The following is a 26,227-nucleotide window of genomic DNA, read 5'->3' as shown; positions in this document are numbered from 1 at the left end:
TAGTTTCCAGAGGAAAAACTAAGGCACCAAGAAGAGAACTGTGCTTTTTTTTTCACCCCAGATTCTCAGTGAAGTAAAAGCACTCAGAAAAACATAGCAGACATACTCCATTTCCTTTTAATTCTTTGTTGTATATATGCATATTCAATTCTCTTTCATATACACTTTTAATTATATATAAATTGTATATATAATTATATATAAATATATATAAATTAAATGATAAACTTATAAATGTATATAATACAAATGATATAATTATATCATGTTTTTCACAATTGGAATTTTTAATAACTATACTATGACCCACAGCATAATTTAAGCTATGTGATAGTAAAATACTTATAATGAAGACTGAGGAGACTTCTAAACAAAAATTATAAAAACAGCTAGGTTCTTGTTCTGTTCCAGATTGGATATTTTTAGATTAAATGAAGGTCACTCCACAGAAGAAAGGACAGAGATTAAGAGGCCTATCTCCCAATCCTGGCAAAGTTGTCTTTTGCAAAACAAAACACAACAAAATCTACATGAAATCACTAAATCAGCTGCTTCCAAGTATCCAGTTGATTGTTGAAAGGCTGTCAGAATAACCAGCTTCTGCTGTTAAAATTATTACCCAATTGACTAGTTCTCACTCCTGTAATTTTTCAAGCAGTCATTTCAACCCAGGGGCTTTTGGGCTAACAAATTCTCACACTTGGAAGTATTTTGCCTAAGGACAGATTAGAGTAAAAATAATTACTTAAGCTGCACATTTTTAAATAGCTTCACTACTAATGCCTCTTATGGTCTGAAAATGAGAACTTTTATAATAGAACAGAAGAAAAAGATGGGGATGAAGGGAATGATTTCCATCTTTTGTACTTAATTTAAAATTCAATACTTCACTCTTTCTACATGTTAATATGCATTTATCTACATTTCCAACCTGACACTTTGCATTTATTTCCCTGTAATTGATTCAATTAAGGATTTAAAAATAAACATAACATGTAAATATTCTATGAAATACCATGTTCTGTTCTGAAACATTGCTTCAAGTCATTGTTTCTTTATTTTAGTGTCATTTGCCATGTATTTTAAGCTATTCAATAAATCCATATTAAAGATAGGTTTGGAGATACTGTTCATAGAGGCAGCCTTCATATATCCTCAATGTATTTTTGCACTTCAGTTAATTATTGAAACCTTATTTGGTAATTTCTATGAGCAAGTAGCAGTACTTTGACCACTCTACTCAATATGGTTTAAATGGTATGAACACCTGCACAAAGTTATAGTTTTTCCATTTGCTCAAAAAATACCTATAACTTAGTAATGAGAGGGTGTCATTGAATTATGATTAAGTTCTGTGTAAATGAAGGCAATATAATCAGCTCCCTTGTACCAGGCAGGTATTATGTTTTTCCACAAGGATTCATTTTAGTTAATTTAAGTTGAATCAGTAAGCATTACAATTTGGCAGCTGCCAGAGGGATGACAAAAAATAAGCATTTACAATTGTTCGAGGACATGCTCTGAAGTATTCAGGATATAAGTCACTTCCTGACATTCATGCTAGATAATAAAACCTCCCTTTAACTGAATTTGGATAACTAACTAGTGGCTTTAGTATAACTGGAGTGTTAATATCAATCATACGTCATTAGATAAGCAATATTTCTCAAATGGATATGTTATGAGGTTTTAGATATAGTACATAATAAAAAGGAAACATTCAGTACTCATAGAAAACATCTAGATGGTAACTTGTGCCATAGAAGTTTCTCTAAGTACTTCCGGCAAATTATCATATTGACACTTTCTAACTTAACTTCCAGCTTTTCACTTTAGTCCTGATGTTTACTATGGATGGACAAGTCCTGTATTTGGCATTGGGGTGCTTTTATAACACAGAACATTGCTGGTTCTGTAACGAAGTAAAAGAAAGTTCTAAACCCTAGTTCTCAACTTTGTAGAGATTCTGAGGAGTAGAGGTGTGAATTAGCTCTTCAGCTATGAGCAAATTTTGAATCTCTGACATGAGAGGACTTGTCTGGATAATCTCTAGGAGCACAGCTAGCTCTATTACCTAAATTAAATCCTAAATTAAATTCTCTTCATAGACAGATATAGAGCCTTATGAGGTCTTCCTAATTTCTCAGACATGGGCAGTCCATATAGACATAATTAATTTAAGTAAATTAATGTTTTGTGTATGTTGTAGTATTGATTCATGTAAGGCTTGTTTTCCAAGAGATTAACTGCATGTATGTTAACCATGCTATGGTATCTCATATTTAAGTTATCTTATTTTTAGTTCCAAGTATTTCATTATTGATTACTTTCAATATTCTGAGCGCATTTCATTAAGAAAACAAGGGAAATAGTAAAGGAAAAGGATTTTAACCCAAGAAAAAGGCTAAAAAGAATCAGAGTAGGTTTAGCAGAGTAAGGTGATATCAGGGGAAGGATCACAAGATAAACAAGGCTCTTGATTTGGTGCTCTTGATCCTTTGAAAAGATATCTCTCTGATAAACCAAAAGTAAGTGAAAACTTCTCTTAAGTCTCCATATTTTTTGATGCTGCAGATTTAAAAGCCCCTGGGATTTAAAAAAGCCCCTGGGACAGGTTTGTGGTCACTTGAGCATTTGTGCTAATTGTTATAGCTGAGATGTAAACTCCAAAGCCTTTCTTTTCTACTCTTATACTTTCTTTGTAAAGATATGAATCATAGAAAGGAAATAAGGAAGCCAGCTAACACAAATGCTAGCAATGCAAGCCAACCCTGAAAATGTTATAAGAAGAAGGAGGTATTCCATTTTAAGATGGTGATGACTTAGACTTTTATGAGTGTAAATTCATGAAGTGTAACCATGCCATTAAAAGATACAAGATTGTAATCCAATCAATCTTGAGGTCACTTTTCCAAAACAATTTTATCACCATTTATATTCTAAGATCAACTTCTAAGATGATCCATTTCCTGCTAAATACACACTTCCTGCTTTCTACCCCCAAATTCCTCAGGAAAATTAGCTAATACTCATTCCATCCCTAACTATTGTTCATTTCAACTGTTTGTGACATTTTTCATTATAATGTTGTAGGGGAGCAAAATTTGCCACCCCAAAATGTCTCTGTGGCAAGTGAATTATTTTGAATTGAAAATGCAAAAGATTCAGGAAAAGTCTTTGACCTTCTCCCTAACTTCCTAAAGAATGTAGATAGAGGACCTATTCCAGGAAGGGAGGTGGGAGCTATCACCATAGATAAAATAGTTTGAACTAGGTATGTAGACAGGGAGGGACCCAGCAAAGTTTGTTAAAAATTCCTCTCTCTGTTCCATTGTCGTTGCCCAGCCCAGCATATATTTGCTTACTAAATATTTGCTTTTCCATCTTTAACTCAATTGCCTTTCTCCCCTTTAAAGTCTCAAACCACTACCCCTAACATCATTTTATTTATTTATTTTTGCCTTTAGCTAAAGATGAATTTTAAGATGAGGGTTTCAACCAGCTTAGTGAATTAATTTTCCTGGGTCTCTCGTATATATGTTTTTAAACTTTTGTTTGATTTTCTCCTGTTAATCTGTTTCATGTCAATTTAATTCTTAGATGAGTCAAAAGAATCTAGAAGGGTAGAGGAAATTTTCTCTTTCCTGGAAAACATTATCCTAAACATGGTCTATACCTGTGGGGACTGGCTGTGGTTTAACCCAGTTCAGTTTTAGCCAGGTATTTACTTCAATAGTTGAATCTCAATTACACTATTTACTCATCTCATACTTTTGTTTCCCAAAATAAGCACATTGAAGCCTCTCTTTTCTTTCTTACAGGATTCTATTAGTCTGCTTGCTTTCTCTAGTCTACATATTCTCCCCAATTTATTAACTCAGGAAGTTTAAATTTTTTTTTTTAATTAAACTTATTGCAGTTCTCTTCTCAATGTAAAAATTCTCTGTTTAGAATAATATGTCAGTGCAATTAGTATTGAATGGACAAATGATGTCACACACAACTGAACTTGCCAAATGAGTTCAGTTCCATGTATCAATCTACTCAGCCTGTGATTAACAGACATTTGCTGCTGAAAAAAGATAGAGATTTCTTGAGATAGCAATTTTGAAAACTGAGCTGAGTACACTGCTGTTAAGAAATCAGATGCTCTTGGCATTGATCCATTTGCTTAAATTTTTTAATTAGTTTACATTTCCAGTGCTGTCTGTCAAGGTAATGAGCCTTGTAATGTCATATTTTTGTAACATTCTTATGATGACACCTTGTATTCGTGTTGTATAACTTTGTCCGACATAAGCTTTAGGATTTGCTAAAAGTCCACATTTACTTAACTCATTTTATTCCTTATTTTCAAGATTTTGATCCAAATGAATTCTTACCCTTCAAATGTTTAGTCATTTGTATTAGAAAAAAGATACAGTGAACATAAGTATGTCAATTAAAAAAATCTTAAATACTGGCTGTGGTTTAACCCACAGGGACACAAAAAACACAAAATCTTAATAGATAAACAAATATGATTTAATCATTTTATAAAGAGGATTTAATCTGATATAATCTTACTCAAAGTAAATGATACTTAAATATTTAATCTTAAATTCATCAATAAGAAAAATAATGACTTTAAACTTTAAAAAAGAAGAGAGTCATCCAGCTCAAATGTTCATGAAGAATATGCCTAATCTCTTATTTGATCATTTAAAATTACCAGTGGACAAAATAATTTGGTAAGTAAAGCAAAAAAAAACAAAGAAGAAAAGAACTAGTTTTAGAGATTAAGTTGTTATGGAGGAAAACACAAGTTGACAGTGTAATTATGTGGTTTAAATTTTTCTCCAAAGAAGTCTATTCTATCTCAGCCAAGATCCTCACAGTTTTTCTTCAGTTCCATTCTCATCTACATCAGTACGGGTTCTTCAGGTGAGGGCAGATGAGTTTAATCAGTTTAATCAGTTCTAATGCAACTAATGTGTTGATATTGGTCATTCAACATAGTATCATGCAAAGTGCTATGTGAGATGGACAAGGGAAATGAATGTTGAATAGGACAGAAATTATTTTATTGCTCTCCTCTTTCACTCTTACTCCAGCTACCCAGGCCTCCTCTTACCAGCTATAATCCCGCCTCAAGGTCTTTGCACTTGTAGTTCTTTCTGCCTAGAATGACTTTCCCCCATATATCCTTTGGCTAGCTAGCTCTCTCAATTCCTTGAAGAATTTACTTCAGTTATTCTCTCAGTGAAATCTTCCCCAATCACTCTCTCAAATAATCAATCTCTTTTTTCCCAAGATTATTTTTTTCTAAGTATTTATCACTGCCTAACACCAAATATTTATGTAATTATCTTATTTAATGTCTGCTTTCCAATAGAATATAATTTCTTAAAAGGGAAAACATTTTTATCTGCTTTGTTCACTGCTTTACTGTGGCAAGAGAATGGAATTTTTTTAAAAGTTGGGGGTAGAGTTTGATGGTGTCAAGGATATAAGAAGGGGAGAAGAAGAAAAGGCAAAGGAGAATATTAAAAGTGGATGAGAAAATTGCATTCTATGCCTTTGTGGGAAAATAGAATTCCTTGGATTTATCTGTGCTCCTGCCAAAAGCCCTAGCCTGAGATGCTGAAATGCAAACAACATAGACTATTTGCTTTCACTCTCCCCAGAAACACTGCACTTTTCACATATCACAAAATTAGATTAGCGGCTGTTTTCTAGCTAATTTATGTGATCTAAAAGGATAATGCAATTTGTCTCCCAAAGAGGGCCAAATGGAAGCTTGACCATGTCCCTGTATTAAGCTTCAAGGTACAAGAAAGACTTGACCACTATCTCTAAATGCCAAAAGGGACGAATTCCAACATTTTGCTACATTTCTGGGTATTAAAGGTTGGAGACTCTCAGGTTTTATCTGGTCCTTGAAAATAGGTATTTACACTTTAAAAGGTTAGAGTAACATCCCATGAATCTTTCCATCCAATCTCAAAGGAGTAAATTTTTGTTTTTTCCCCTCTTTTGCTGGGAGGGAAAGGTGATGACTCTCTCTGTGCATTTATAAATGAACAAAATGCACTGTTCTCTATTCCCCATTTATGGGTTGTAACTTGCCACCCACTTTGAAAGATTTTATCAGCTCTCATTGTTTTGCTGCCAGTTTAGACAGGACCAATTCTTTATTTTTACTCTGGTTATTGATCTGGTTGTAAGTGTCAATAAATAACTATTTTCCTTGATTCAATGTCTTGTATTTCTGCAAAATTCATACATATGTTGTACATAACTCTGCAAGTGGAGTAACATCTTAGAACCTTCACAGTTCTTGACCAAAGACTGGTATTCTTAAATGTTGATTAGAGACAAAGAAATTCATCTAATCAAATAATAGCATGAATTTCACACAGCTCTCCAGATGGATACAAATTCCAGAGAAACCAGATGACCACACAAGATACATGATAAAGCTTAGTTTCAACCATGAAAGTAAAAAGAAATAATTTACACGTCAGCAAAAATTCTAAGCTTAAGAAAATGATTGGACTCACTTACAAGAGAATAAATGCTTTCCTTTTCAAAGTAGTGGTATAGCAGCCTATCAGGTAATTACTTTGATTTTAACGTCTGTAATTCCAATTTCCATGATAGCTCATAATGGCTCAGAGAAAGAATAAGGAAATGAAGACGAAGTTTGTCACTGTGTATTTACCATCAAAAAAAAAAAAAAAAATCCTACAGCTTGATTTCAGAAACCTGGCTCACGTGAGTTCATATTTTTAAAAAATCTTTTTTAAACAGCCGTTTGAGGGAGACTAGAAACAAGAAGAGCGCTGGGACTTCTTAATTTAAAAGATACTACTTCAAAAGTCTATAGGGAAAGCTGCTTCAGAAACATCTCCCTGCATTTGTCATTGGTTTTCTTTCTTACTTTCCAAACTAAGCACTTGAAAATGAGGAAAAAGAAAGAAAATATCATGAAGCCCAGCTATCTATGGGACACATGTTTATGTCAGTCATCACTCTCATGATCTATTGCAGTAATTAATCAAAAGAAACACACCACTTGTGTAATTTATTGCAGCAATATATCAGCAGGGTAAGGCCACCAGAAATTGAGTTATAGACATGAACCTTGCAGTGCTGCCTTTATTTACTTCCCCTATTTAAGTTTGATATAAGAAGACAGAGTAGGAGGACTAGAAGTCAGAATTGAAAAATTATTTGCATAATTTTCCGCATGGCTTCAGACATGTAAACCAAGGTAACATTCTTATATTCTTAATATTTTTATGACTTGCTTTTTTTTTTTATGGTGGCATGATGTGGCTCAGTTATTCAGTAGTGTCTGACTCTTTGCAACCCCATGAACTGTAGCCCACCAGGCTCCTCTGTCCATGGGATTCTCCAGGGAAGCATACTGGAGTGGGTTGCCATTTCCTACTCCAGGGGATCTTCTCAACCCAGAGATTGAACCCAAGTCTCTTATATCTCCTGCACTGGCAGGTGGATTCTTCACTACTGTGCACCCGGGAAGCCCTTTTCTATGGTAATTATTGATAATTAAATGTCTTCCTTTCATTCAATACTAAGTTATTGATCTAGGTAAAAATTACTTCAATCACTAAATCTGTCTCATCATAAAGTTATACTGTTTGACAACACAGGCCATTTGTAGCCAAACTCTGTTCTCCTTTGAAACCACTCAGGATCTTGTGGGGCTCCTGGGTACAAAGCCTTCCTGTTTCCTCTGCTTTCCTCTGTTTCCTCTGTAGGAAATTGTCTTCATTCAACCTCCAGGACCTTCCCTGAGTTCCAAAGGGTTTGTTCAAACAGTTGCAAATCAGGGAAGGGAGAGAATGCAGAAAAGAAAAAGGAGCAGTCAAGAAACAATGGTGCAGCTTTGGCAGGGTCCTGGTGCCTCCTCAAGGAATATACAATATCTTTGAGCTCTTCTGCATAACTAAGACCCCACCCAAGTGGAGAATGACAACTTCTGGCTGAGCACAAGATTCCTAGAGCACACCCTGTTTTACCATCAACAAATCAGAAGAAAGTCACATACTCTGCAGCCCTCACCCCAACTTTTGCCTATAAAACCTTCTCAGCCAAAACCATCAAACAGTTTTGGGGTTTTGAGTATGAGCCACCTGTTCTCCTTGCTTGGCCCTGCAATAAACCTTTCTCTGCTTCAAATCTCTGATGTTTAGGTTTGTTTGGCCTCACTGTGCTTAGAGCAGAGGAGCTTTGTTCACTATACCATTTCTCCATGGTAACCCCTTAACTTCTTCTGGTCCCATACTGATGCTGCTATTTCCTTCCCCTTGTAGGAGTTTTAGGATTAAAATTTTTCAATATATTTAGCGTAACTCTGTCACATAATATTTGTGGATTGCCTCACTACTTGTATTACTAGTACAGATAGCCTATAATTCAATAAAACATTTTATCAATAATAACATTTACACCTTTGCTACTGAAAACTTGGAAACATCTAAGGAATATATGATCTCTGGTTCCAAACAAGACCTAAATAAATCAGAATCTGCACTTTAACAAGATTACTAGTTGATTTGAACTCAAATTAAAATTCGAGAAGCATGTGTTTATTAAGTAACATATTCCCCCAATCTTAGTTCTGTATATCTACCAGTCTTAAGAATAAGATCAATACATTTAAAACCACTAAAAAATGGTAATTCTTTGCTGATGGCAAAACTGTTCTTAAAAAAGGTAGCAGATATACAAGGACATTCATTTTTGGAAAGATCATGGATTGTAAGATGATACATTGCAGATGAAAGAACTTGGATCTTTGTGTCTTATGAATGTGATTTAATTTCTGACCTCAAATTAGCTAACTTTTCAGTGCCTCAACTACTTTACTGGCAAAACAAAAAATAATGTCTGGTTTGGTGATAATTATGTCAAATGAAGACCAAAACAATTAGGCAGCCACTAAATGGCAGCTATTATTAAAAAAACTTTTATGAAACAATTCAGACACACAAGAGTACTCTTTATATAAATTTCAGTTTTTCAAGGGTCAGAATAAAGCCCTGTGACATTGTCCCTGGTCCTGAATGAGCACGTCTTGTCAGGGCAAATTCTCCCAGTCTTTAGGCATTTGAATGCTGTTGTATTCAACAAGTCTTTCTTAACAACTCAGATATTCTCATCTGGCTCTAGAATTTATGACTTTCTTTTTACATTTTTCTTTTCTTTCTTTCTTTGTTTTTTTGGCTAGGTGGTTTAGTCACTAAGTCATGTCTGACTCTTGCGACCCCATGGACTGTAGCCTGCTAGACTCCTCTGTCCATGGGATTCTCCAGGCAAGAATGCTGGAGTGCGTTGTGTTTTCCTTCTCCAGGGGATCTTCCTGACCCAGGAATAGAACCTGGGTCTCCTGCATTGCAGGCAGATTTTCTACTGACTGAGCTATGAGGGAAGCCCAATTTTTTTGGCTATAGTTAGTGTGATAAATCATTGACACATGGACGTGAGTTTGAGCAAACTCCAAGAGACAGTGCAGGACAGAGAAGACTGGTGTGCTGCAGTTCATGGGGTCACAAAGAATCAGACATGACTTAGTGACTGAACAGCAACAACGATGCAATAAACAACTTCATATTAGCAGAGCACCCTCACTTCATTACCACTCCCTAGGATAGTGGGAAATTAATGACCCATGGGTCAAATCTTTGACCAAGAATAAAGGGTCAGAAGATGTATTTTCTTGTTTCCTTGACACTACTTGCCAATGGTCTATCCTAAAGTGCAATAGACTATGTGGTCTCTCTGAAGATGGTCTCAGGAGAAGAAGAAATCCATTGCACCTGATGCTAAGAAGCAGTCAGCTTTGTTGCACACCCCTGCATAAATATTCTCTCTTCTTATTAGTCAATTCTCCTCTTGCCTCACTACTGCTTCCTGGGATTGCATATCCAATAAGGAATCAGAATATAAACTCTTGCCTCAGGCTGTGTTTTTTATAAATCTGAACAGAGGAAAATATTTTCACATTTTTTCCTTGCCTAAATACAACTTCTACTATCATTTATTTTGAATTGTTCTTTAAATTGACTCATTACCATAAAGGGAAATTAAATATCAGTTAGAAGAAAGAGAATGAAAATCTAAAAATATCTACAAAGAAATAGAAATAATGCTATCAAATCACAAATAAATACTATTATCCATCAAAGTTTAGTTTGTGTTCTCTTCCTTTTCTCTCTGTCTCTGTCTCTCTCCCCATCTTCTTCAGTAACAGTATCATAGGGACATTAAATATGTATAGCAATACACTTAATCTTTCTTCCAAAGTTGGAGGACTGAAAAACCATTAAGAATAGAATGGTTTTTCACACTCTGTCATTAAATCAATGTTTTTTCTGTGTACCACTTGATAACAATGATAAGAGTCCAGTATTTGGAGGAAAATGTGCTAGGCACTGAGCTTCCCAGGTGGTGCTAGTGGTAAAGCACCCACCTGCCAATGCAGGAGACATAAGGACACTTGTGTGTGATCCGTGGGTCAGGAAGATCCCCTGGAGTAGGGCATGGCAACCCACTCCAGTGTTCTTTCCTAGAGAATCCCACAGACAGGGGAGCCCAGTGGGCTACAGTCCACAGGGTTGCAAAGAGTCAGACATAACTGAAGTGACTTAGCACACATTCATGTGCTAGGTACTATGAAGACAAAAATTGGGATAATTCCTATGCTAACTCTCCTAGAAATTCAGAATCAGGAGAGGAGACCCAAACTAGGATTTAAAATATATAGATATAGATATGGACATATAGATGTTCTCATTTAGTATATATTCAATTACACCTTGAATGAACTCTCCTCTATACTTCTAAAAGGCCATAAAGAAAGTTGAGCATGGAAGAATTGATGCTTTTGAACTGTGGTGTCAGAGAAGACTCTTGAGAGTCCCTTGGACTGCAAAGAGATCAAACCAGTCAATCCTAAAGGAAATCAGTCCTGAATATTTATTGGAAGGACTGATGCTGAAGTTCTAATACTTCGGCCACCTGATGCGAAGAACTGACCCACTTGAAAAGACCCTGATGCTGGGAAAGATTGAAGGCAAGAGGAAAGGGGGACAACAGAGGATGAGATGGTTGGATAACATCACTGACTTGATGGAAATGAGTTTGAGTAAGCTCTGGGAGTTGGTGATGGACAGGGAAGCCTGGCATGCTGCAGTCCATGTGGTCGCAAAGAGTCGGACATAACTGAGCAACTGAACTGACTGATTATGGTAACTCTCAATTTTTATTATGCATAAAAATCAACTGGAAGCTAACATTAAGATCCATGCCTCTTCTAGGAATTCTAATTTAATTGTACTGGAGTGGAGGGGTGGTCTCATGTATTGTATTACACAAAAGCTCCCCAGGAGATTCTGCTATATATTCTCCCATTAAGAAATTGTTCTACTTCTTTGAGCACACCTGACAAATTAAGACTTGTAATCTCTTTTCTCTTGCCCAAGGTCATGCTATTTTTGGGTGTTTATTTTTTATTCAGCTAATAAGCCCTTTAATGTTTCTTTCATTCAGCAGCCCCAGAAGTAGAAGTCTAGTCAGCTAAAGAGGCTCAGCTTTTCAAGGTAGTCAGTAGAACCACACGAAGTGATCTATCCTTCTTTCCTCACTTGCTTGGCTCCAGTGACTGATTCTGGAGAAAAAATACATGGACACTTTTCCCCTAAATGTCTAGAAATTATTATTTTGGCAGGATAAACTGCTGACTATACAAACTTGCAGCAGCTATATCAGTGGCCGTAGCATTCTGTTTTGAATCCTGGTGGAAAAACCAGCCTAAGAATCTATAGTACTGCTTGTTTTTAACAGTTCTTCCTTTCATATGAATAACTGTTTAGTTTTACTTCTCTCTAAGATATACTTTTAGTCAACATTGTTTACATAACCCCTTTATTTTTCTTTATTATTTCTTGGTCTTTAATAATTACACAATAACTCAGCTCATTCATCTTACTAACTTCACTTAGTTTTAAATATTAGCTTGCCCTTTCTGTAACAGAACAATGTAATTGAAGATTATTAAATGCATTTTATATGTTGATGGCCAACCATATTTATTTTGATGATTTTTTCATATATGCCAGTAGAAATATTTTAGCATTTTAATTTTCATTAGCTTGTATATATTTTCAAAGCTCCTCATATAAATGAAAGATCTCTTTACAATAACCATTTAAATCTTAGGGCCACAGGGAAACATCTAATTTTTTTGCTAAACAATTTTGCTTCCTTCTACTAAATCAAAGTACTGCATAACTTAATAGGTTGCCCTTAATCTTTTGGCTGCTGGGAAGCTCAGGAATAAATTTATGCTTTTGCTATTTATTACAGTTTGATACATGAGCTTTTATTGTAAACTAGTTTAAATCATTTTTTAAATACTTAAATAACTAGTTAGTTTCAATCAGTATGTTAGCATTCTAAATGCTTTCAAGAGCCAAACATGGAAAGAAAATTCAAGATATTGTTTCAAGCTTAGATAAATTCTTGTTGGTTTTTGTGCATGTGAAACTTTAATAAGAAACACATTAAAATCAGCTAGAGAATAACTTTTCCAGCAACACAAGAGAAGATTCTACATATGGACATCACCAGATGGTCAACATCGAAATCAGATTGATTATATCCTTTGCAGTCAAAGATGCAGAAGCTCTATATAGTCAGCAAAAACAGACCAGGAGCTGACTGTGGCTCAGATCAGGAACTCCTTATTGCCAAATTCAAACTTAAATTGAAGAAAGTAGGGAAAACCACTAGACAATTCAGGTATGACCTAAATCAAATCCCTTATGATTATACAGTGGAAGTAACAAATAGATTCAAGGGATTAGATCTGATAGACAGTGCCTGAAGAACTATGGATGGAGGTCCCTGACATTGTACAGGAGGCAGGGATCAAGACCATCCCCAAGAAGAAGAAATGCAAAAAGGCAAAATGGTTGTCTGAGGAGGCCTTACAAATAGCTGAGAAAAGAAGAGAAGTGAAAGGCAAAGGAGAAAAGGCAAGATATTCCCATTTGAATGCAGAGTTCCAAAAAATAGCAAGGAGAGATCACTGCCTTCCTCAGTGATCAATGCAAAGAAATAGAGGAAAACAATAGAACGGGAAAGACTAGAGATCTCTTAAAGAAAATTAGAGATACCAAGGCAAATTTTCATGCAAAGCTGAGCACAGAAACTTCAGAAATGATACGGACCTATTAGAAGCAAAAGATATTAAGAAGAGGTGGCAAGAAAACACATAACCATACAAAAACGATATTCACGGCCAAGATAATCACGATACTGTGATCACACACCTAGAGCCAGACATCCTAGAACGTGAAGTCAAGTGGGCCTTAGGAAGGATTGCTACGAACAAAGCTAGAGGAGGTAATGGAATTCCAGTTGAGCTATTTCATATCCTAAAAGATGATGCTGTGAAAGTGCTGCACTCAACATGCCAGCAAATTTGGAGAACTCGGCAGTGGCCGCAGGACTGGAAAAGGTCAGCTTTAATTCGAATCACAAAGAAAGGCAATGTCAAAAAATGGTCAAACTAAAGCACAATTGCACTCATCTCACATGCTAGCAAAATAATGCTGAAAATTCTCCAAGGCAGCCATCAACAGTATGTGAACTCTGAACTTGAAGATGTTCAAGCTGGATTTAGAAAAGGCAGAGGAACAAGAGATCAAATTGCCAACATCCGTTGGACCATTGAAAAAGCAAGAGAATTCCAGAAAAACATCTACTTCTGCTTTATTGTGAATGCTAAAGCGTTTCACTGTGTGGATCACAACAGAGTGTTGAAAATTTAAAGAAATGGGAATACCAGACCACCTGACCTGCCTCCTGAGAATCTGTATGCAGGCCAGGAAGCAACAGTTAGAACTGGACACGGAACAATGGACTGGTTCCAAATCAAGAAAGGAGTGCAGCAAGGCTGTATATTGTCGTCCTGCTTATTTAACTTCTATGCAGAATACATCTTGATAAATGCTGGGCTGGATGAAGCACAAGTTAGAATCAAGATTGGCGGGAGAAGTATCAATATCCTCAGATATACAGATGACACCACCCTTATTGCAGAAAGCGAAGAAGAACTAAAAAGCCTCTTGATGAAAGTGAAAGAGGAGAGTGAAAAAGTTGGCTTAAAACTCAACATTTAGAAAACTAACATTATCGCATGCAGTCCTGTCACTTCATGGCAAATGGATGGGAAAATTCTGGAAACAGTGACAAACATTTTATTTTTGGGGGCTCCAAAATCTCTGCAGGTGATGACTGCAGCCATGGAATAAAAAGATGGTTGTTGCATGGAAGAAAAGTTATGACCAACCTAGATATCATATTAAAAAGCAGAGACATTACTTTTCGAACAAAGATCCGTCTAGTCAAAGCTATTGTTTTTCCAGTAGTCATGTATGGGTGTGTGAGTGGACTATACAGAAAGCTGACTGCCAAAGAATTGATGCTTTTGAACTGATGTGTTGGAGAAGACTCTTGAGAGTCCCTTGGACTGAAGGAGATCCAACCAGTCCATCCTAAAGGAAATCAGTCCTGAATATTCATTGGAAGGACTTATGCTGAAGCTGAAACTCCAATCCTTTGGTCACCTGATGTGAAGAACTGACTCATTTGATAAAACCCTGATGCTGGGAAAGATTGAGGGCCGGAGCAGAAGGGGACAACATAGGATTAGATGATTGGGTGGCATCACTGACTCAATGGATGTGAGTTTGAATAAACTCCTGGAGTTGGTGTTGGACAGGGAGGCCTGGCTTGCTGTAGTCCATGGGGTTGCAAAGAGTCAGAGACAACTGAGCGACTGAACTGACTGAACTGAGAGAATGCTCAAAAATTTAATCAGGAATTCAGAAAAGAGAAAAATATATTTAAGTTAATTCAGAATTTCCTGAATTTAAATATAGACTTTTAAATTTCTTACTTTTTTCCATATCTACTAATTTATTTCACCAAATAAAATATGTTTGAAACTTTCTTATATGCTTGTCCTTCTGTTCAGTTAACAAGGATAATATGTAAGAATTGCGCTCATTTATTATGTATAGATTGCTTCCCCGATGGCTTAGCGGGTGAAGAATCCTCCTGTGATGCTGGAGACACATGGGTCACAGGAAATGGCAACACTTTCCAGTATCTTTGCCTGGAAAATTCCATGGACAGAGCAGTCTGGCGGGGCCACAGTCCATGGGGTCACAAAGAGTTGGACAACATTGAGCACATGGCACATGTAGATGTATACATGTATACATAGCACCACACACATGTAGATGTATACATGTATACATAGCACCACACACATGTAGATGTATACAAGTTGGATATGGATAGATAAACACATGCATATGTGTGTATGCAGGATGGCTTTCCTTAGCCATCTGTTCTTTTCATCTTTGTATTTAAATTTCTACAATGAGGAAGGTGGGAAAGGTGGCTGCTTTGCAAAATTCTCTCTAATGCCTAACAAATTGAGAGTTTCCAAGAAATATTCAATCAATCCATCATTATCAGTATCACATGTTGAAGGGACACCAGTTATTTTCTGGGTGAATACACTAGTTGCCCTGGATACTGACCATTATTCTCTTCTTTTCTTAGAGAGTCCAGCTTCAGTAATACTTTCAATTGCACGACTAACCAAGCTGAACAATCACTGAAATGTATGTGGATTTAAATCAAAGCAAGTATATTAAGAAATGAATAGCATTAACCCTACAGCAATAATATTCTTACCTTACCAAACAGGAATATCAGTTGTACAGATTCCAGAAAATTACTCTGGATGGTTGAGCCCTTCAAAATAGATAAGTTTTGATTTTCATCTATTTTTTTTAAGTTGTTTACTTTTTCATTTAATTCAGGTAAACATTTTTATAATTTTTGTTTCAGTTTATTCATCCATTTACTCATTGGTTCAGGAAATATTTGCTGAATACAGCAATGTACGAGACTTCAGGCTACTTACTTTTGGAGATACAAAGATGAAAAACAAATTCTAGTCTTCAGATGCTAGTAATCCTATAGAAGAGGCAATGAGGCAATTATGATTTATTGTAATTGCTTAACTAATGCTTATATAAATGTATATGTGTGTAGTGACAATCATTACACAATTATTGATTTGGTTTATTTTTAAATTTTTATTATTCAAGTGGAATTTTATAAGATTTAATATTTGTTGACTATTGTCAGGTAACAAGAAAGAAAGGAAGAAAGAAAGAAAGAAATAGTTCTAAGTCATGTCTGACTCTTGCAATCTCATGAACTGTAACCTGCCAGGCTCCTCTGTCCATGGAATTCTCCTGGCAAAAATACTGGAGTGGGTTGCCACTTCCTTCTCTAGGTTGCATACAATAAAAATTAGCCCTTCAAAAATATATCCTATGAAGCATAAACTATTAGTCTTATTTTACAGAAAAAACTCAGGCACAAAAAGAATAAGAAGATGCCCCAAGTTTATTAAACATAATCAATGGTAGAGTCATAAAATGTTAAAGCTGGAAGAAAATTTTGAAACTAGCTCATTTACATAATGAGCTGAGATTGGAAAAGACACATTCAATTGCTGGAGATCACACAACTCTTTATACCAGAGTCAGGAATTAGAAACAATTTAACATCAATTTCAGATTTTTTTTTCACTCCCTTCTTATTCTCACTTGGCCAACTGTATTTGGCAGTGTTATATCATCATATGCACTTTGCCGCATTCACTCAGTGATGATGTGTACACATTGTAGAGTTAGAGATGATAAAATTTAAACAACATGATCCATCATCTTTATTTTCACAACCTTTGTGTCTCTCACGTGGAGGCCCAGGGTTTCAATGTCTTTGTGTGTTCAGCCACTCAGTCATGTCTGACTCTTTGTGATCCCATGGATTATAGCCTGCAAATCTCTCTGTCCATGGAATTTTCCAGGTAAGAATACTGGAGTGGGCTGCCATTTCCTACTCCAGGGGATACTCCTGAGCCGAAGATTGAACCTGTGCCTCTTGAGTCTCCTGAATTGGCAAGTGAATTCTTTACCACCTGGGAAGCCCTTCAGTGTCTTTGGGTTCTAGTAAATCATGCCACTTCATGGGAAACAGATGGGGAAACAGTGGAAACAGTGTCAGAATTTATTCTTTTGGGCTCCAAAATCACTGCTGATGGTGATTGCAGCCATGAAATTAAAAGACGCTTACTCCTTGGAAGGAAGGTTATGGCCAACCTTGATAGCATATTTAAAAGCAGAGACATTACTTTGCCAACAAAAGTCCATCTAGTCAAGGCTATGGTTTTTCCAATGGTCATGTATGGATGTGAGAGTTGGACTGTGAAGAAAGCTGAGTGCCGAAGAATTGATGTGTTTGAACTGTGGTGTTGGAGAAGACTCATGAGAGTCCGTTGGACTGCAAGGAAATCCAACCAGTCCATCCTAAAGTAGATCAATCCTGGGTGTTCATTGGAAGGACTGATATTGAAGCTGAAACTCCAATACTTTGGCCACCTCACGCGAAGAGTTGACTCATTGGAAAAGACCCTAATGCTGGGTAGGATTGGGGGCAGGAGGAGAAAGGGACGACAGAGGATGAGATGGTTGGATGGCATCACTGACTCGATGGACATGGGTTTGGGTAGACTCTGGGAGTTGGGGATGGACAGAGAGGCCTGGCGTGCTGCAATTCATGGGGTTGCAAAGAGTCGGACATGACTGAGCGACTGAACTGAACTGAACTGAAATCATGTCACACCATGTGTGCTTAAATAAATCTTTTCTCGTTTAAAGCCACTGTCAATACATAGATAAACATTTTGCTGTTTTTGAGACTTGTAGAGCATAGCTTATATTAATATCTTTTAAAATATTTTATAAAACAATATATATAAGGCATATCCTTTTTATATTGACTTCTGCTTCTGGCAAGATGAAGGAGACATTTTCTTGATTACTCTTACTAATTACAACTAAAAAGCTGGAAAGCATATATAAAACAAACGTAAGAAGACTGAAATTAGAGAAGGTAACTCAGCTGTGGATCTTGGGACCAAAGAGCAACATTGCGGTGAGTTCCCTGGGTTTTATTTTTGTTTCACATACCTCAGACTTGGAACTGAGTAAGATGGCAACCCAGGAATGCCAAAATGCACAGAAAGGAAAAGCAAAAACCTGGAACAATTTTTGAAGCCAAAGACCAGGAAAGATTCTAACTCGTAAGGCAGAAAACTTTTAGACAGTAATTGCTCTACTCTAGGCAAATACCACATAGAAACAAACAGTTAAACAAACTGTGACCCATCCAAACCCACAGCAGCAAAGGCCTAGTGGGAAGCCTGGACTCCCACCCATAGTAATGGCGTACCCTCTCCCCCCACTCCGTAGTGATGTCAGAGAAAGCACAGTGGAGAATCAGGATTTTCACAGTCATCCAGTAGTAATGAGGCCACCTCCACAGTAGTGACAGGGGAGACCCGATGGGGAGCTGGAGCTCATATCACCATCCTGCCTAGGTGTCTACAAAGGCTACATGAAGAACTTAGGCTTTGACTTCCACAAGGCAAGAGCCCTTACTTTCCTCTGCCAGAGCGACATCAGAGAAAGTCCATTAAGGCAAAAGGCTTAAACAAGATGCAGAATTTCACACAATAAAACAACAATAAAAATTTCAGGTTCAATGGAAAAGTCACTCATCAAAGCACAAACCAGGACAATATTAAAACATCTAGTGTGAATCTGTAAAATCTGTTTTTCACTTCATACATACTAACTCTCCCATGAAATAGCTGTATTTTATGTCATCATTTTTAATAGATGTATACAATTCTATTGTGTTATTTTTTCTTTTTTATTTAGTTTGGTTTTTTTAATCTTTGTATTTCTATTTAATCACTTACCATTCTTAAACATTAGAAAGCAATCTTATTTCAACATTAGAAAGTTGCTAAGTTCAGATTGTAATTTGAGTAACTATTAATATTCAGGGACACTTGAAACATATTAGAGAGAGTACTGGGTGTAATAACCTGAATACTGAAAGGTATCTCTTGAATTTAAACACACATCAAAGGCAATAAACATCTGAGTTTTTAGAAGCCCTACAGGATTCAATGGACTCGTTTTTAACATACCTGATTGCATGCCTGTTATATACTAATAGCAGATGACAGATACAGTCATTTCCTTATATTCCATTGGCTCATCTGTTAGAATTCAACTCCACAGCATGCTTTCACTAAAGAACACACACTGTCCTTCTTGGCTATGGTTTATTTAGCTGTTGATAGGCCCAGCATCCCATGTGTTTGAGACATTAGAGTTGAAAGGTCGCTTGCTGTCAGGAGATTTCTCTTCATGTCTCATTTAAAATAATTTGCCATCTTAGTGGTATAGGATGGGGGCAGTCACAATCCATGTAAATTGAGGGATGGCTTCAAATGCATTACCAGTTTTGAAAATCATACCACCCAAGGCAACGCAACTACAAAGTGTGTGAGTATCTAGTACAACACCCCTGATATGAGTCTGCCATCACAGCTGTCACATTCATGACGGTTCTTCACTAGTGAAAAGATCTTGATCACTTCCTCATGTTTTCTCTGACTTTTGCAAATTTACATACTGAATTATGTCCTATTTTTATTATGAATTACTTTATATTTATTTATATTTACTTATACTTAGATATTAATTTGGGCTTCTCTGGTGGCTCAGACTGTAAAGAATCTGCCTGCAATGCGGGAGACCTGGGTTCAATCCCTGGGTTGGGAAGATCCCCTGGAGGAGGGCATGGCAACCTACTCCAGTATTCTTGCCTGGACAATCCAGTGGGCAGAGAAGCCTGGCTGGCTACAGTCCACTGGGCTGCAAAGAGTCAGACACAATTGAGTGACTAAGTACAGCATGGATCTTAATCTGGCTTTTAAAAAGTTATCTATCTATCTATATAGTACAAAATTTCACTTAGAAAAAGATAGGAATGGGAATGCTATAGAACATCTGTTTTTAATGAAAAAAAAAAAAGGCGGGGTGGGGCACCACATTGGGGGACTTCCCTGGCAGTCCTGTGGTTAAGAGTCTGAACTTCCACTGCAGTTCCATTCTTGGCCCCCTGGTCAGGGAGCTAAGATATCTCATGACATACAGCTCAGCCAAAAAATTTTAAAAATGAAAAATAATAATAAAATAATAAAAGGACATTGACTCTAATAGAGAGTTGGGAACTATGACTGGCATTCAGTATTGGACACAAGAATGTTAGACACCAATGTAGCTTTTTGGGGCATCAGTTTCCTAATCTGTGAAATAATACTGGATTATTCCAGCTAATGGTGGAAACATTTCCAGTTTACTGAATTTTTTAGTGACTGTTTATGCTGACATTGGTTTTTAAGTCAAACATTCAAATTGTTAAATTAAAATGCGTTACATTTAAAAAGATACTGAAACAGCAATGCCTTTCCTTTGGTGATAGGATATGTATTTGACTTTGCTAAATAATTTAAACTTAGCATGTTGTCAGAAAACTCACTTATCTGGACATCAGAACCTACTGCCTTAGTGTCACAGTTCAGCATAAAACTATATTATCAGAAAAGTGGATAGGACAGGCATTTATAGACTGGGTAGAAGATATAGATAGATAATAGATTCATTAGATAGATAATAGGTAGATAGATTTATTTCTTGATTCATTTATAGTATGAAATAACCGATTCTATAAGGAGAAGTAAAGAATTTTGTGCCATAAAAATAGGACATCAAATATTCTTGTGGTTGATCTTACTTTTAATTGACTAATTAAAAACAAACAAACAAACCAACAAACAAAAACCTGCTTCTCCTGTGTCAGAAGGAAAAACTCCTTTTCCTTTCCAGTCAAAAAAGTCCCTTATCAGAGTGTGTTTATCTAGAAGATAGATTATCCTGCATTCTTATCATTCTAAAGATAGGTCTTAGGACTTAGTATTTCTGCCTGGGAATATACTCTAAACAAACAAACAATCAAAAACTCTGGACAAAGTTTCTAAAAGATGTCAAAAGTAAGAAACATCAGCAACTGCAATTTCTAGGAACATAAACAACATCTCTTCTGGAAGGGTTTGTGTCACTCAGGTACAGATGCCTTCCAAGAAATGATTAACACTTACAGGGTAACACCAGGGAGAAAGATTATAATCAAGCTGTCTTAGCCCCTGTCAACATTAGTTATTGTTTTATCTACTGGAGCAGCAGATATAGAATAGAAATAAAAATGAAATAGAATAAATTATGATCTGCTTTCCCCCTAATAACAGCAGCATTCAATTGTGTATTGCTAAATAGAGAATGCTTCCCTCAATAAAATTTGTAGGTAGGACCACCATACAAGTTAATATGTTTTTAAAATTCAAAGAAAATAGCCAATTATTATATTTTTATCAATACAGGTCACGTTTAAACTGTGTGTACTTGTATTTTCTTATGACCTCACTCCAAAATAAAACAGGAAAATAAAATATAACTCTATTTTGAATTTGTATAGCTAAATGAATTTGTTTAGCTAAATATTATCACATAAGTATAACAAAAGAGTAGAATGTATTTTTAAAAACACAGTTTTTCCAATTTCTCTTTGATGTTTGAAAGGATCTCTTTCCTTAATCTACTGATTAGTAATGAGATTTATAGTATTCTTATAATAAATTAAGGGACTGTAAATAGCTTATCAGTCTTTTTTCAAATACCTACAAAATCTTGGATTGGATTCTCTGGTGGCTCAGAAGGTAAGGAATCTGCCTGCAATGGGGGAGACCTGGGTTTGATCCCTGGGTTGGGAAGATGCCCTGGAGAAGGAAATGGCAACCCACTCCAGTATTCTTGCCTGGAAAATCTCATGGATGGAGAAGCCTGGTAGGCTACGCAACCCATGGGGTCGTAAAGAGTTGGACAGGACTGAGCTACTTCACTACAAACACTTAAGCCCATGGCACACTATGCTAAAAAAAAAAAATAGTAAGTCCTGATAAGAATAAAGCTACACAGAGTGTTCCATTCTAAAGAATGTAGAAGAGCATTTAAAGGTTTGAAGATGTAATGCAGGAATTAAGCCTATCAGACTATGTTTAAATCATAGCTTAAAAAAAGTGCATGACCACAGTTGATTCAAAAGATGACAGGCTCTTTAAATATATTGTGGGACAGCAATGGCACTGTACTGAGTTTGTAGACTCAAAATGCCCAGATATACAATCATCTTTCCAAACTTTATCGATTAACTTAATAGATGGCTTGCTTCCTTTTCATTAAAAAAGATGTACTCTCAAATATTTCAGGTTGTAATGTCCAGGTTTATTCCACTCTGTCAACTCCCCTGGGGATATTTGATCTCTGTTTTGGTAACTGCTCTCCACTCACCTCTGTGTCATTCAGAGCTAGAAAATACACAACTATGGGAGGAAATGTTTCTTTCTGAAATGATTGTTTCTCTGGTCACTTCTTTATATTACATTGTCCCAGCACAATTTGACTTCGTAAACTGAACAATGTTTTACATCTCTTATGTTTCTTGGCATAGTCTTTCATAGACTATTTTAACCTCCTATATTTCCTACCTCCTAAATATAACTATTTTTAACTCTATGATTTTACACTATCACACATTTTTGCAGTGCCTTCTACAATGCATTTCAAAATGTAAAAATGAAATTTGTTATGTTGCTTGCATGCATGCATGCTAAGATGCTTCAGTTGTATCCAACTCTGTGCAACCTGATGGACTGTAGCCCACAAGGCTCCTCTGCCCATGGGATTTCCTAGGCAAGAATACTGGAGTGAGTTGTCATGTCCTCCTCCAGGGGATCTTCCTGACATAGGGATCGATGGAACCCGAGTCTCTTATGCCTCCTACTTGGTAGGTGGGTCCTTTACCACCAGTGCCACCTGGGAAGCCCCATTATGCTAGTTATCTGCTCTATTTAAAATATATATAGTGTATGCATATTGTTATTGTTGAATCACTAACTCATGTCTGACTGCATCTGCAACCCCATGGACTGTAGCCCACCAGCTCCTCTGTCCATGAGATTTTCCAGGCAAGAATACTGGAGTGGGCTGCCATTTCCTTCTCCAGGGGATCCTCCTGACTCAGGGATTGAACCTAGGTCTCCTGGCAGATTTTTTTATCACTGACCTATCAGAGAACATATATATAAAATTGCATTGTTGCCCGAGGGGAGTGATATAGGAATGAAGAATAGACATAGCAAGAAAAACACACAAACATGCACAAAAGTGCCTGGCACAGAGAGATGAACTGAACTGAAGATTAGATTGAATGAACTAGTCACATGCACATTTTTCAGATAAGGAACTCTTAGCTTCTATGGGAATTTAAAAAGAAATCTGCTACCAAAAATACTCTTTGATTTCTAAGACTTCAACTCAAATGGACAGGCACAAATCAAATTAATAATTGTATTGTTCATACTTCTGTATATACAATTAAAAATATACAACTGAGGAATGAATGGATAGGGTATTAGACAAACTGGTCTACTTGTTCAACAGTTATCAGATGAAAGAAGAATTTTTAAAGCTTTTGGGACTTCTAAAATATTATATCATATCTGCAGAATTTTATTTCAGAAAAAGTTATAATTTTTTCTTCCTTAGGAAATATCCCTTTTTAACATCTTGAAACATAAGGCAGGTTACATATTTATACTTTTCTAAAGACAGTAGGAGATAACCCAGATCCTCAGTTATACTCTCAGTCTCAAAATTCTATGGTTATATTAGTAATAAATTACATAAACAGCTGAGTGGTCACAAAGATAGACAAAAGTGTAGTAAATATTCAGAGATTTAGGTCAATTTAGAAATGAAATTCAGGAACAAATAACAAATTCTAGCTGCAAAATAATGATTAAAATATAGGAACCAGTGGATATCACAAAGAATATATAAGTTAGTGGTGGATTAGTGGTAAATTCAAGGTAACCATGATGAACACTGGTGACAGAATCTGGATAACCAGCAAAATAGTGAGATGGGTGTAAGAAGGTAATAAACATTGAAATATTTTTTTTCCCCAATTTTCAACCCAACCAGAAATTCTCATGGCTAATCTTATTTGTTGAGGATGTAGATGAAAAGGATTATGTAATTCTAACTTTGAGACAAAATGTATCAATGTTTTGTGGAGGAATAAACCCATATCCTTTAATGGTGTCTTCTCAATGTCTCATCTTTATGGACAGAAATGTTTTTGTCCAGATTTACTGAAATATAATTTATATATAACATTATATATGTTTAAAGTGTAAAACATAATGATTTATGTATATATTGTCAAATGGTTACTATAATAAAGTTAGTTAATATATCTATCACCTCACATAGTTAAAATTATTTGTAATTGTTGGTAAAAGCTTTAAAATATACTCTCTTAGCAACTTCAATGGCAACCCACTCCAGTATTCTTGCCTGGAGAATCCCCTGGATGGAGGAGCCTGCTGGGCTACAATCCATGCAGTCGCAAAGAGTTGGACACGACTAAGTGAGTTCACTTTCTTTTTCTTCTTTTCTTAGCAACTTATATAGTACAAATAAATATATAGTACATTATTTTTTACTACAGCCAGCCGGAAACTATTCTGGTTTGGACAGAGATGGGAAATGGAAAGTTGGAATCATAACTATGCATATGCATATTTTTTAATGGCAAAAAAATTTCTTTGAATTAGATTAATTAGAACTATTTGATTGCTGGACCACCAAGAGTAGCTATAATTGCCATACATAATAAGAGACTGAGGAGGGGAGAAGAAAACCAGATATATAAAAAATAAGCAAAAGGAGACTAAAAGTTATGATGTGTTATAGAAGTATTTTCTGTATTGGGCCATAATAGAAAATTATACCATATACAGGATAATAATTCACCTATCTTTCCAAAAGCATTAACCCACTTAGTTCATTTAGGATTTCTTTGCTGTATTCTGTGGCAAACTTTTATATTATATTCTCATAATAACCATGAGAATTAGGAAGAAAATTTACATATCAGAAAAATAAAATTTATAAAGACTAAGTAATATGACTAAGGACACACAATCTTTAGTTGGAAAAGACAAATCAAGGATTTGAGCATAGAATTCTTCAATTCTTTGGTCAGAATTATTGCCTTTTGGCATCCTGGCATGCGGCAGTTCATGGGGGTCACAAAAAGTTGGACATGACTGAGTGACTGAACTGAACTGAACTGATTGCCTTTAGCACAAACTGAACTCATTAGGTCTTAGCTGATTATTTCAGTGTTCCTTAAGCATTCAACTGTCCTGTACCTCAGCTACTCGAATGAAGTCCCTGCACTAGAACTTAAATCAATGCACTTCTTCCTTCAGGAGACTTACACACCTACACATGCACATACACACACATCTATTTATATACTCATAGGCAATATATGTATGTTATATGTACATATACATAAATTTAGTTAGTTGTCCTCAGATAAATATCTATATTTTTCTATGTAATATAATGCATATATATTTAATATATATGTACATGGTATAGATCTATATGTATTATATAATATATAGATATATATTCAATTGAATTAAACAGCATACTTAATGGTACAGGTTAGGTGTTAGCAAATATGGCCTGTTGTTTGGTTTCCTGTTTTTATAAATAAAGTTTTATTGAAATACTGTCCCAGCTGTTCGTTTACATATTCACTATAAGGCACTGTAGTTGTGATAAGAGACAATATGGTCCGTGAAGCTTCAAATATTTACTATCTGGCCCTTCAAGAAACTCACCAGAAAAGCAAAGAGCCTCAGGATCATTTTGTCATTCAAGCATGCCCTTGTGCATGGTGAGGGGTGCTGTGGTAGATTCCTCCAGGTGCAGTCACCCAGATCCTACCCTTCTGAATTCATTTTTTCAGTTGCCAAGGGCTACTGTCTTCATAATATAAGGTGAGGGCACTGGACTTTTACCATCCTACACGCTCTAAATATCTTCTGTAAATGTTCTCCAGTGGCAGCATAAAGATTCTCCCATTAATATTTACTTGGATTTCAGAAAAAAGTGACTGAGAATGAGCCTGACTGTGAACAGAATTCCATTCTTCTCTCTTCAAAGCTTCTGAGGTTTGTGGGCCCAAACACAGAGGATAATTTCATTATTTTGCAATGTTCTTTTAT

General features: G+C 36.0%; 1 protein-coding gene across 1 annotated transcript in view; it reads right to left on the bottom strand.

The window, feature by feature from the left end:
* Positions 1-26,227, bottom strand: part of LRP1B (LDL receptor related protein 1B) — a 2,070,111-nt gene that overhangs the window by 344,765 nt on the left and 1,699,119 nt on the right. The window lies entirely within an intron of this gene.

Source organism: Giraffa tippelskirchi, chromosome 3 (assembly GCF_054371585.1).
Source record: "Giraffa tippelskirchi isolate mGirTip1 chromosome 3, T2T-mGirTip1v1.2.pri, whole genome shotgun sequence".
NCBI lineage: Eukaryota > Metazoa > Chordata > Mammalia > Artiodactyla > Giraffidae > Giraffa > Giraffa tippelskirchi.
Note: the sequence above shows the minus strand (reverse complement) of the source record. Positions and strands in the feature narration are given on the sequence as shown.